Genomic DNA, 11456 nt, shown 5'->3' with positions numbered 1-11456 from the left:
CCTTAACTCACTGAATGAGGCCAGGGATTGAACCTGCAACCTCATGGTTCCTAGTCGGATTCGTTTCTGCTGTGCCACAACGGGAACTCCTTACAAACTTATTTTTAAACGAATGATTATTGATTGTGACAACGCAAATATAGCAATTCTTTGAAAAACATTCAAGAAACAGAGCAACACAGCAATATACAGCATCTTATAGCAATAAGAAAATAAAAAGAAATAAAAATCCTATCATCTGGAAATAATCACTAGAAACATTTGGTGAACACTGCTTCAGACCATGCTCTATGTCACAGTTATGTAACTTCATATTTAAATGTACTCATTGTCAGATTTTCTTGTGGCTCAGAAGGTTAAGGATCTAGCATTGTCACTGCTGTGGCTTGGGTTGCTGCTGTGGTGCAGGTTTGATCCCTGGCCCTGGAACTTCCATATGGCATGGATACAGGAAAAAAAAAATTAAACGTATTCATTGTTTATCACCAATCCTCTTACTTTACCTTTCTCTATACTTAAATCTCATGGATATACGGATTTTTTTAAAGGAGTTTTGTACTAGGGCTCCTGGGTAATGTGGTTCCTGAGTTCCTTTCTGCTTAGGGATGTTAATATGTTTCCTTATAAGTGTAGTACTCTTGTGTTACGTTTTAACTTTCTAACGATTGTTCCATTATTTTCTGGCATAAATACTTCCGTGGAAGAGTCAAAGGATAATCCAATCTTCCCTTCTTACAGATAACCTTCTTCTTCTGTGTGGATACTTGAAGAATATTCTTTAATCTTTGAAATTCAACTTAATTTGAAATGTTTCCTCTCAAGTAGAACATCCTGGAATAATCAAAATGAGCCATTTAATTTACAGATTCAGTTTCTTTTAATACTTTTTTTTGCTGCTGCATTTTTTTTTGGGTGGTGGGGGCTGTGCCCAAAGCATTTGGAAGTTCCTGGGACAGGGACTGAATCTATGGCATAGCAGCAACCTAAGCTGCTGCAGTGACAATACTGGATCCTTAACCTGCTGTGCCATAAGGGAACTCCTGAGTTCTTGCTTTACTGAGTTGAAATCCTTATTAAATTTTCCTTAAGGGTACTTATTAACTTTTTAAATATTTGTATTAAAATATAGTTGATTTACAACTTATGGACATTTTATTCTGAAAGTATTTAAATAGTTACATATCTAGTATCTAGAGTTAGTCAGGTCCAAGATTGTTTCTGCAGTTTAACTGCATCATTAAGCATCTAGGCTTTTCCCATTTTTCTGTTCTGCCACACCTCAAAATCACTGCCAGATGGCTGCCAGAGCTCCAAGATTCAAGTTCATACACCCCAGCATCCCAGGGAGAAAGGAAGGGAAAGGGATTAATCGCTCTCTCTTTTTTTTTCAGACAGTAAAATTTTTCTCAGAACCTTTCTTCCATCCCCACTCCCTAAGTAGACTTCTTTCATCTTGCTGTAATTTGATCATATGCTCTTCCCTAAATAAACACTGAAAAAGGAGAACTGATTGTTACGAGGGGTCTAAGACAGCGATTCTCAACGGAGGGTGATTCTGCCCTCCAGGGGACACTTGGCAATATCTGTGAACATTTTTGGTTGCCACGACTTCACAATCAATACTGACAAGGATAAAGGAAGGAATAGCAGTTAAGCACATGCACTACTCACCTACACCATTGTCTAGGGGGAGGAAACCCATTTTCAGCTAGAATACTAATCAATAATTTATTTTTCTCACCAAAAGGATTGTTAAACTGGATAAGCGATGAGATCCTGTTGTATAGCACTAGGAACTATATCCAGTCACTTGCGATGGAACATGATGGAAGATAATGTGAGAAAAGGAATATATATATGTATGTGTGACTGGGTCACTGTGCTGTGCAGTAGAAAACTGTGTACAGTAGCAAACCAACTATAATGGAAAAAATAAAAATCATTAAAAAAAAGATAACAGGGAGTTCCCGTCGTGGCGCAGTGGTTAACGAATCCGACTAGGAACCATGAGGTTGCGGGTTCGGTCCCTGCCCTTGCTCAGTGGGTTAAGGATCCTGCGTTGCCGTGGCTCTGGCATAGGCTGGTGGCTACAGCTCTGATTCGACCCCTAGCCTGGGAACCTCCATATGCCGCTAGAGCGGCCCAAGAAATAGCAAAAAAAAAAAAAAAAAAAAAGATAACAGGATTGTTAAACTTCCCTTCCTTTGCCATACAAAGGACAAAACAGAACTGAGAGAATATAAGGGTCCTGGATATATAGAGAGAAATGCTTCAAAATCATGGAGTCAGAAAAAGAGAAAAGCAATTGAGATTTAACGAGTGAAAAATATTTCTGTAGAATATGAAAATAATCAAAATAATTTACATGAATTTTGTAAATAACGTTATGAATAAAAATAAAGTTAAATAAAATAGAGAATAAATTAGAGAAAAGGTTATCTGTGGTAGAAAGAATAATGAGCCCTCAAAGATGCCCAAGTCCTAATCCCTAGAGACTGTAAATATTCCCTTCCCTGCAAAAGAATTTTATATATATATATATATATATATATATGAATAATTTTTTTACAAAATAGGGAAATCAATTTTCGATTATCCCGTTAGGCCCAATAGAATCACAAAATTTCTTACAAAATGGAGGCAGGAGGGTCGGGGTCAGAATAGGAAACGTGACAATGGAAGCAGAGTTGAAGTGATGCAAAGGGCCACAGCCAAGGAATGCAGGTGGCCTCCCCAGACTAGAAAAGGCAAGGAAATGGATTCTCCCTGGAGCCTCCAGAAAGAATGCAACCCAGCTGACACCCATTTTAGACTCCATCTCCAGAACTGTTAAGATAATACATTTAAGTTGTTTTAAGCCACTAAATTTGGGATAGTTCATTATAGCAGCATGAGACAACGCAAAGATCATCTACAGGACCTGGACAATGCAAAGACGAGAGGAATCAAAACTAGATCAAAACTGAGGCAGTACCTAACAAAATGATTGAGAAGTTTTTGTCATTTTTAATAGCAAGAAAATTGGACACCTGTATAGGAATTCAGTGTGTATTTGTTATAGTTTGACATATGCATTTATCCAGAGAAACAGAACCAACAGGAGATTTTCATATATGTGAGATGTGGTCGTGTGCGTGTGTGTGTCTTTTAAGGAGTTGTCTCATATAGTTGGGAGGGTTGGCAAGTCCGAAATCTGTAGGACCAGCTGGCAGTCTAGCAATTCAGGTTGATGCCGCAGTCTTGAGAATTCTGTAGGTCAGCAGGCAATAAACTCAGGCAGGGCCTCTATGATGCAGACTTGAAAACTCCTTCTTCTGCAGGAAACCTCAGTCTTGGCTCATATGGCCTAGGACCAACTGAATGAGGCCCAATCACATTATGGCATTAGGGAGTGTAATCTGCTTTATTCGAAATATACTGATTTTATTATGTTAATCACATGTTAACAATAACAACAACAACAAACCCTTACAGAACACCCAAAGTGTTGTTTGATCAAACAACTGGGCACATAATCTAACCAAGCTGACCCATGAAATTAACCATCACAATGTACACATGCACATTTAACTCTATAGTAAAATACACTGATTAAGTGTATACTAATGTTTAGATAAAGATTCTTAACCTGGAACCCATGGGCCTCATCTTCAAGCAGGGGGAGGAGATTCATGAAACATTCCCATTATACACAGCATTTTAAGTGGATGTTTGTTCATGCATTTTTCTGGATGATAGGTCCATAGTTTTCACCATGTTCTCAGAAAATTCTAGAAGGACATGAGACTGGCCAAAAAAGGTCAAGGAGCCACTAGAGACAGACATCTAATCTGAATAGACCATTTTTGACATTCGAAGGCTGTGTTCTAATGTCTAAACAAGCAGCACCCTTATCGACTGCTCTGGGACTTACTCTTTCCACAAAGTTCTCACCAACAGCAAATAATAGATTAAACACAAATCTTTGCTTTGCAACAAAGTTTTCTGTTTCTTACTCTGATATGATATTATTAAGGGGGGATAGAACAGTCCCATAGTTCAGTCCCAAATGAGTCTTTCTGAAGCAATTTTTGGGTTTATAACTTAATGAATGAATTATTTAGTTAATATATGACAGTGGAGTAAGCAGCAGTGAGGAGCCTTCCAAAATCTTAGAAATGAGAATGCTGCTCTTTGAGTCCTACACTTATTAACTCAACACATATAAGAAGCCAGAAAAATGCCTCCTAGGCCCTCAGAACAGCTACGCAGTTAAAGCAAATGAATCAATTAGCGGGGAAACTAGTATTTTAAAGCAGTTCAGACTACAAATGGGCTACACAGGGGGAATTTTTAAGTTAATGGAAATATTCTGTATGATACTGTAGTTGTAGACAGATGACTTATGCCTTTGTCACAACCCATAGAGTTATGCATCACAAAAGGTGAACTTCTACATACAATTTTTTTTTTTTTTTTTTTTTTTTTTGCTTTTTAGGGCTGCACCTGCAACATATGGAAGTTCCCAGGCTAAGGGTCAAATTGGAGCTGTAGCTGCCAGCCTACGCCACAGCCATAGCAATGAGGGATCCGAGCCGTGTCTGCAACTTTCACCAGAGCTCATGGCAACGCCAGATCCTCAACCCACTGAGTGAGGCCAGGGATCAAACCCACATCCTCATGGATACTAGTTGGATTTGTTTCTGCTGTGCCACAATGGGAACTCCTACATGCAAATTTTAAAAATATCAACCTGGACGTCCAGGTATCCAAGGATGGAACGCAGATAATGGCAAATAAACTTAATTGCATTATAAATGTATAATGCAAGTTCACTGAAAAGTGAGGAAAACAGGAGCTAATTTAAGCAATTTTGGAAAACCATGTTTTAACTTTAAGGCTAAAGATAAAAAGAACCATATATAAACCCTACTCTAGTTGATACGAGTTAGCATTTCTGAAACTGCTTTATATATATACTAGGGTAGAGTTATAGAGAATAGGAGCCAGATTTCTTTCAGAGAATAAAGTTAAAAATCAATTGAGGAGAAAAGGCTAGAATTAACTCTGTAGTGTTGTTATCAGAGTTGGGGATGTATGAACTGACATTTATTTTAATGTATATGCAGATAAAGAAACTTATATGTGTGTTTACATGGGTTAATATTCATGCGTACACACATACACTTGCTAGCTCTGTTCACTGAGTGGGCCTAGAAACAGTGGTACCTCAGTAGCAATGAGCACACCCAGCACCCAAATCTTGGTTTCTAATATCATTCACCAATAAAAGGACACAGGAGGTAACCTGAAAGAACTCTCAATGCTAGAAAAATCTGACTAAACCTGGAACAATGTGAGCAAAAAAATGACAGTATTCTATCATAACCCAAGAATAAAATAAATATCCATGAACTCATACTGATATAACTAATTGAATAAATAAGTATATAGGTAAGTGATGAAGAAAGAACAAATTTTTCTCACAAGATAATTCAAAATAGTATTTGTAAATGACAGAGAGAATTCCCCTCTCCTTGAGTGTGGGCTGGATTTACCAACTTGTTTCCAAAGAACAGAGTATGGGAAAGAAAAATAGTAACTTTACAGTGGAGAAAACACAGGCAGGCACTGCCTTAACCAAGTGGATAAGGATAACATAATCAGTGAAAAATCATTTAGATCTCATATACCCCCTGATATGTGATGTGAGGAAAAGACCTTTCCCTTTTGTGGTAATTTCCCCCCAAACTCATACCTCTGGTGTAATCATGAGAAAAACCCAAACTGAAGGATATTCTACAAAGTATCTGACCAGCACTTTTTTTTTTTTTTTTTTTGGTCTTTTGTCTTTTTTGTTGTTGTTGTTGTTGTTGTTGCTATTAATTGGGCCGCTCCCGCGGCATATGGAGGTTCCCGGGCTAGGGGTTGAATCGCAGCTGTAGCCACCGGCCTACGCCAGAGCCACAGCAACGCGGGATCCGAGCCGCGTCTGCAACCTACACCACAGCTCACGGCAACGCCGGATCGTTAACCCACTGAGCAAGGGCAGGGACCGAACCCGCAACCTCATGGTTCCTAGTCGGATTCGTTAACCACTGCACCATGACGGGAACTCCTGACCAGCACTTCTTAAAACTATCGAAGTCATTAAAGAACAAAGAAACTGTCAAAGACTGGAGGAGATTAAGGAAACATGATGACTAATGCAATTTGGGATACCAGGTTGGATCCTCCAATAGAAAAAGGACATTAGCAGAAAAACTGGTAAAAATCCAAGTTAAGTCCATGATTAATGGTACCATACCTATGTTAATTTCTTAGTTTTAACCACTATACCATGTTTGTGTTGAGATGTTATCAGTAGGGGAAGCTCAGTGAAGGGTACACGGCAACTCTTGATATTTATTATCTTTGTGACTTTTCAGTAAATCTAAAGTTATTCCAAAAGTACAAGGTAGTTCTGAAATGCAAATTCCAACAGAGTGTCTAGTACAACAAAAATGTTTCTCTGTGGGTCAAGAAAATTTCCCTAGGCCTGGAGCTAGCTGAAATATGTCCCAGGTCTGACAGTATCCTTTGGGTGTAATTCCCTACCTATTCAACAACTTTTAGATTGTTAATTCAGTCTACAAGGGACTGTGTGGTCCTGGGAAAGGAATGTAGTGAACAGGGCACACGAGCACACTATCACTAGAAAGATATATATATATCCCTTAGTTATAAATCAGACGTCCAGCATTCTTTTATCCATGTTTTTGTTCCATCCTATTAAGTCTCCTAGCAAACACCTCTCCCAGCAATACCTCTAGGAACACCATACTTGCTATATACAAGCTACTTTTTTCTTTTTTTTTTTTTTTTGTCTTTTTGCCATTTGCTTGGGCCGCTCCCATGGCATATGGAGGTTCCCAGGCTAGGGGTCTAATTGGAGCTGTAGCTGCCGGCCTGCACCAGAGCCACAGCATCGCGGGATTCGAGCTGCGTCTGCAAACTACACCACAGCTCACGGCAACACCGGATCCTTAACCCACTGAGCAAGGCCAGGGATCAAACCCGCAACCTCATGGTTCCTAGTCGGATTCATTAACCACTGAGCCACGACAGGAACTCCAAGATATTTCTGCTATCTTGCCATCCCCTTTACTTTCTGTGTGTGTGTGTGTGTGTGTGTGTGTGTGTGTGTGTGTCTTTTTAGGGCTGCACCTACAGCATATGAAGGTTCCCAGGCTAGGGGTTGAATCAGAGCTGTAGCCACTGGCCCATACCACAGCTACAGCAACACCAGATCCAACTTGCATCTTTGACCTACACCATGGCAATGCCAGATCACTGACCCACTGAGCAAGGCCAGGGGTCAAACCTGCGTCCTCATGGATGCTAGTCAGATTTGTTTCCACTGTGCTATGAAGGGAACTCCCCTTTCACTTTCTTGAATAACATGAATACCAGTTTCACAAGTGAGATTCTCTTAGCCCCTTTATGTGTTTATTAAGTAAAAGTTGTGGCTGCAGCCTGGAAAAATTAGGGCATAATACCAATAAACAATGACTACAGAATTCAGCCTCTACAAGGCTTTTACTGTGTTGAAAGGAACCTAATTTTCTCCCTTCTGTATTACTAATTTATCATTGATCTTTGTGTACATTACTTGTGCTTTTCCTTATCATTTTATGTTTGAAGGCCCTTGTAACCTGAATTGCCACTTTTCTTTCCAGAAATGATGAGAACACTAATGTCACTTGAATTTCAATATTAGGTCTCCTTTCTTACTTTTGGTCCTTTCTAAAATTTCTCCTTGAACTTTAAGTTCTTCTGGGCAACATAACTCTAATCTGGTTGTTGATAACTTTTAGTAACTATTGTAATCGAGAGATTTTCCTTACCACTCAAAGTTCACCAAATCCTATATTGAAAACTGCAATGTGTTGGTGAGTCAAGTCAGTAGAGCCATGCCGAGCACCTTCCTATGTAAGTCAGAATGAAAAGTAAGGTTACTGAATATTTGTTTCCTCTTCATTGCCCAAATTTTACTATACATAATTGTGTGTGTTATTACTATAATAAATAAACCCTTTATAATAAATAAACTGTCTTTTTAGGGCTGCACTCACGGCATATGGAAGTTCCCAGGCTAGGGGTCAAATCAGAACTATAGCTGCCAGCCTCAGCAATGCAGGATCTGAGCCACATCTGCGACCTACACTGGAGCTCACGGCAATGCCGGATCCTTAACCCACTGAGCAAGGCCAGGGATCAAACGCGAGTCCTCATGGATGCTAGTCAGATTTGTTTCTGCTGAGCCATGACAGGAACTCTGAGAGAATCTTTCTTATTACTAGAGACAAGTCTGGACCTAAAAATGCCTGCCTCTGTGTATTTCTCTCCCAGGATTGAGGAGAGTGGGAAATTTCCTTCCCTTTACACTCTACACTGTGGAGGATCAGTTAACCCCTCCTCATTCTTCTCTCTGTGGGCTGATCCTTGCTAGGGTTTGACTTGGTTTTCCCGTCCTTTCTGGTCCCCCTTTCCATACTGTGCCCCCAGTAAGAGAGGTGAAGGGGAAAGCAAGTATGGAAGGGGGAAAAAATCCCAACCTGCTGTTGCCATGGTATTTATTCAACACACATTCACCACTTCCTACACCCCCTTCTAACTTTTATACTACCCTTATGGTCAAGAAAGGCTGACTGGACTGGGAACTTGAAAGAGTTGAGATTTTATGAGAAGGAGAAAGGGCAAACTCCACTCCAATACATCTTCTGACCCTAATTCTATCATTCCGTGACATACTTTCTTTTAGTATAAATCTGTTACACTAATTTCTTTGCCTCATGGTTCAGCCTCTGGTCAGCCCTTATCCTCCCTGCTCCTCAACCATCCCACACGCTGTTTCACCACCATGCTCTTCTTGTACCAATGCCACTGATTTCGCAAATCCACTCTCACTGTCAGAGGGAAGAATGGTACCTCCAGGGAATGGTAGTGAGGGAAGATTTGCTTCTAGTACCTCAAGTTGGAATTCTGTCATTTACCTTGATAAACCTAAATAAAGCATATACTCCTTTCTCTAGATTCATTTATTTTTACTAATAAATAATCTATTAACTGCCTATTCTTCCAATCTTTTCAATGCAATCACATATTTCCAAGTGAAGGTATTAAGAAGGCAAAGTTCAGGGGAGAAGATAAGCCTGGATGTTTAAATCTGGGAGTTGTCAACATCCGTACGATAACTATGTACAGACTGAATAAAAGCACCAGCTTCCAATCCTTATACTAAATTTTAGTAAAGCTTAACTTCATTTCTGCATATATACGTATTTTAAAAATACATCTATAGAAGCTCCCCACATGCTTTCTTCCACCACATGCCTGGTGTGCAAGAGTCTTGCTTTGCAGAACAGTGTTCAGAGATACAGAACTCTAATGGCCAAGTCCTATGAAATGCAGATTTTCAATTCTATTGTAAACTGCTTTTCAAAGTGCAAGCAGTTTATGAAGGAGTTCCTGTTTCTTCACATCCACTCCTAAACTTTCTATGACCAGACTTTACACCTGCTGATTTCTGGATTGATCTCACCCCTCAAGGATCAGATTCCTACTCTGACTCTGTCATTAGTTGAGGAATCCCCACTTCTACCTTAGCTCAAGATTTTGACTGTTTAAGGTCCCTGAAAATAAGATTATTCTCCAGAGGTAAAAGTTTCATTAGTGGGCCATTAGGTAAATGTGGATTTAATAATTTATCATTTTCTGATAATCTTATAAATGTTTAAAACATAATCACATAAGGTTAAGACAGTCACCAGGAGCCCATTAAGCACTATCTATTACATGGCACATAAGTAAGCTTTCAATAAACATTTGGTGAACAAAGAGAAGGAAATGTTGCCATGTAGCCATGTACCAATACAACTGGCGCCTCTGCTTCCCTGACATGAATTAACCAGGTTGTGTCAGTTCTACTTCTGAGGTATCTTTTGTAGCTCTGTCTTATGGATCCCACTACCACTGCCCAAGTCATGGCCATCTAAATCTCTGCTCTTCCGGAGTTCCCATCGTGGCGCAGTGGTTAACGTATCCGACTAGGAACCATGAGGTTGCGGGTTCGATCCCTGCCCTTGCTCAGTGGGTTAACGATCCGGCGTTGCCGTGAGCTGTAGTGTAGGTTGCAGACACGGCTCTGGCGTAGGCCGGCGGCTACAGCTCCGATTCGACCCCTAGCCTGGGAACCTCCATATGCCGCAGAAGCGGTCCAAGAAATAGCAAAAAAAAAAAAAAAAAAAAAAGGATAAATCTCTGCTCTTCCTTTCCCAAACTCCCATCACCAAATTGAAAATGTGTCAGTTACTCTTTCATCATGTTTATGCGACATCCTATATGTTTACCTTCTGCCTGGAAAATATGCATCTGACAATATCCCTACTTATACTTCAGGATTCAAGTCAAATATTACCTTCTCTGTGAAGTGTTTCTTGACTCCTAGGCAGTTTCTCCTTTGTGCTTCCACAGATGTTCTAGTGACTCCTCTCATTGCACTTATATTTTATTATGTTCATCTTTTTTTGCCATCTTGACCAATGCTGTCCAATAGAAATATAATACAAGCCACATGTAATTTTTCTAGTAGCCACATTAAAAAAGTAAAGAGAAACAGATAAAAGGATTTAAATATTTTAATTTAACCTAATATACCCCCAATATTAGCATGTAATTAATATAGAATTTATTAATGAGGTATTTTACCTTACGGTACTAAAGTCTTCAAAATTCTGTGTATTTTATTTATTTACTTATTTTTTGTCTTTTTGCCTTTTCCTAGGGCTGCTCCCATGGCATATGGAGGTTCCCAGGTTAGGGGTCTAATTGGAGCTGTAGCCGCCGGCCTACACCAGAGCAACGCCAGATCCGAGCCGCATCTGTGACCTACACCACAGTTCATGGTAACACTGGATCCTTAACCTGCTGAGCAACGCCAGGGATCAAACCTGCAACCTCATGGTTCCTAGTCAGATTCGTTAACCACTGAGCCACGACGGGAACTCCGTGTGTATTTTTTATATTTACAGCATATTCCAATCCAGACTGGCCACATTTCAAGTGCTCAAAAACCACACTGAATAACCAGTGTGAGATTCAGAAAGAAGCATATCTTGGAGTTCCCTTGTGGCACAGCAGGTTAAGGATCTGGCATTATCACTGCAGTGCCTTGGTAAGAACTTCCAAATGCCATGGGTGTGGCCAGAAAAAAAAAAAACCCAAACAAACAATCATATCCTGTCAATTTTTGCATTCCCAGGAGGTTAACTTGTCAGAAATGCCTAACAAATGTTAAGTGAGTCAGTGAATAAATCAATGAATACATTATTGTTATAATAGCTAGTGTTGATTGCTTACCCTGTGAAAGGCACTGTGGTAAGCAACATACATAACTGTTCATTCCTTTCCTTACCAGCAAATGCTTCAGTAGTTTT

The 11456-nt window shown here is 39.8% G+C and overlaps 1 protein-coding gene across 1 annotated transcript in view; it reads right to left on the bottom strand.

Annotated features, from left to right (window-relative positions):
• Positions 1–2986: 2986 nt before the first annotated feature.
• The window catches only part of LOC146405374 (uncharacterized), a 44306-nt gene continuing 35836 nt past the window's right edge, over positions 2987–11456 (bottom strand). The window contains exons 4-5 of the mRNA XM_085011678.1: positions 10439–10565; positions 2987–3356 (exon numbers count right to left, since the gene is read on the bottom strand). The gene's annotated coding sequence lies outside the window, so the exon portion shown is untranslated. The remainder of the gene's footprint in view (positions 3357–10438; positions 10566–11456) is intronic.

The sequence above is a fragment of the Sus scrofa genome, chromosome 2, assembly GCF_054392235.1.
Source record: "Sus scrofa isolate SSC_HxYL_T2T_F1_AM1 chromosome 2, Sscrofa_HxYL_maternal_Yorkshire_Landrace_v2.0, whole genome shotgun sequence".
NCBI classification, from domain to species: Eukaryota; Metazoa; Chordata; class Mammalia; order Artiodactyla; family Suidae; genus Sus; species Sus scrofa.
This window is presented reverse-complemented; position numbering and strand designations above follow the sequence as displayed.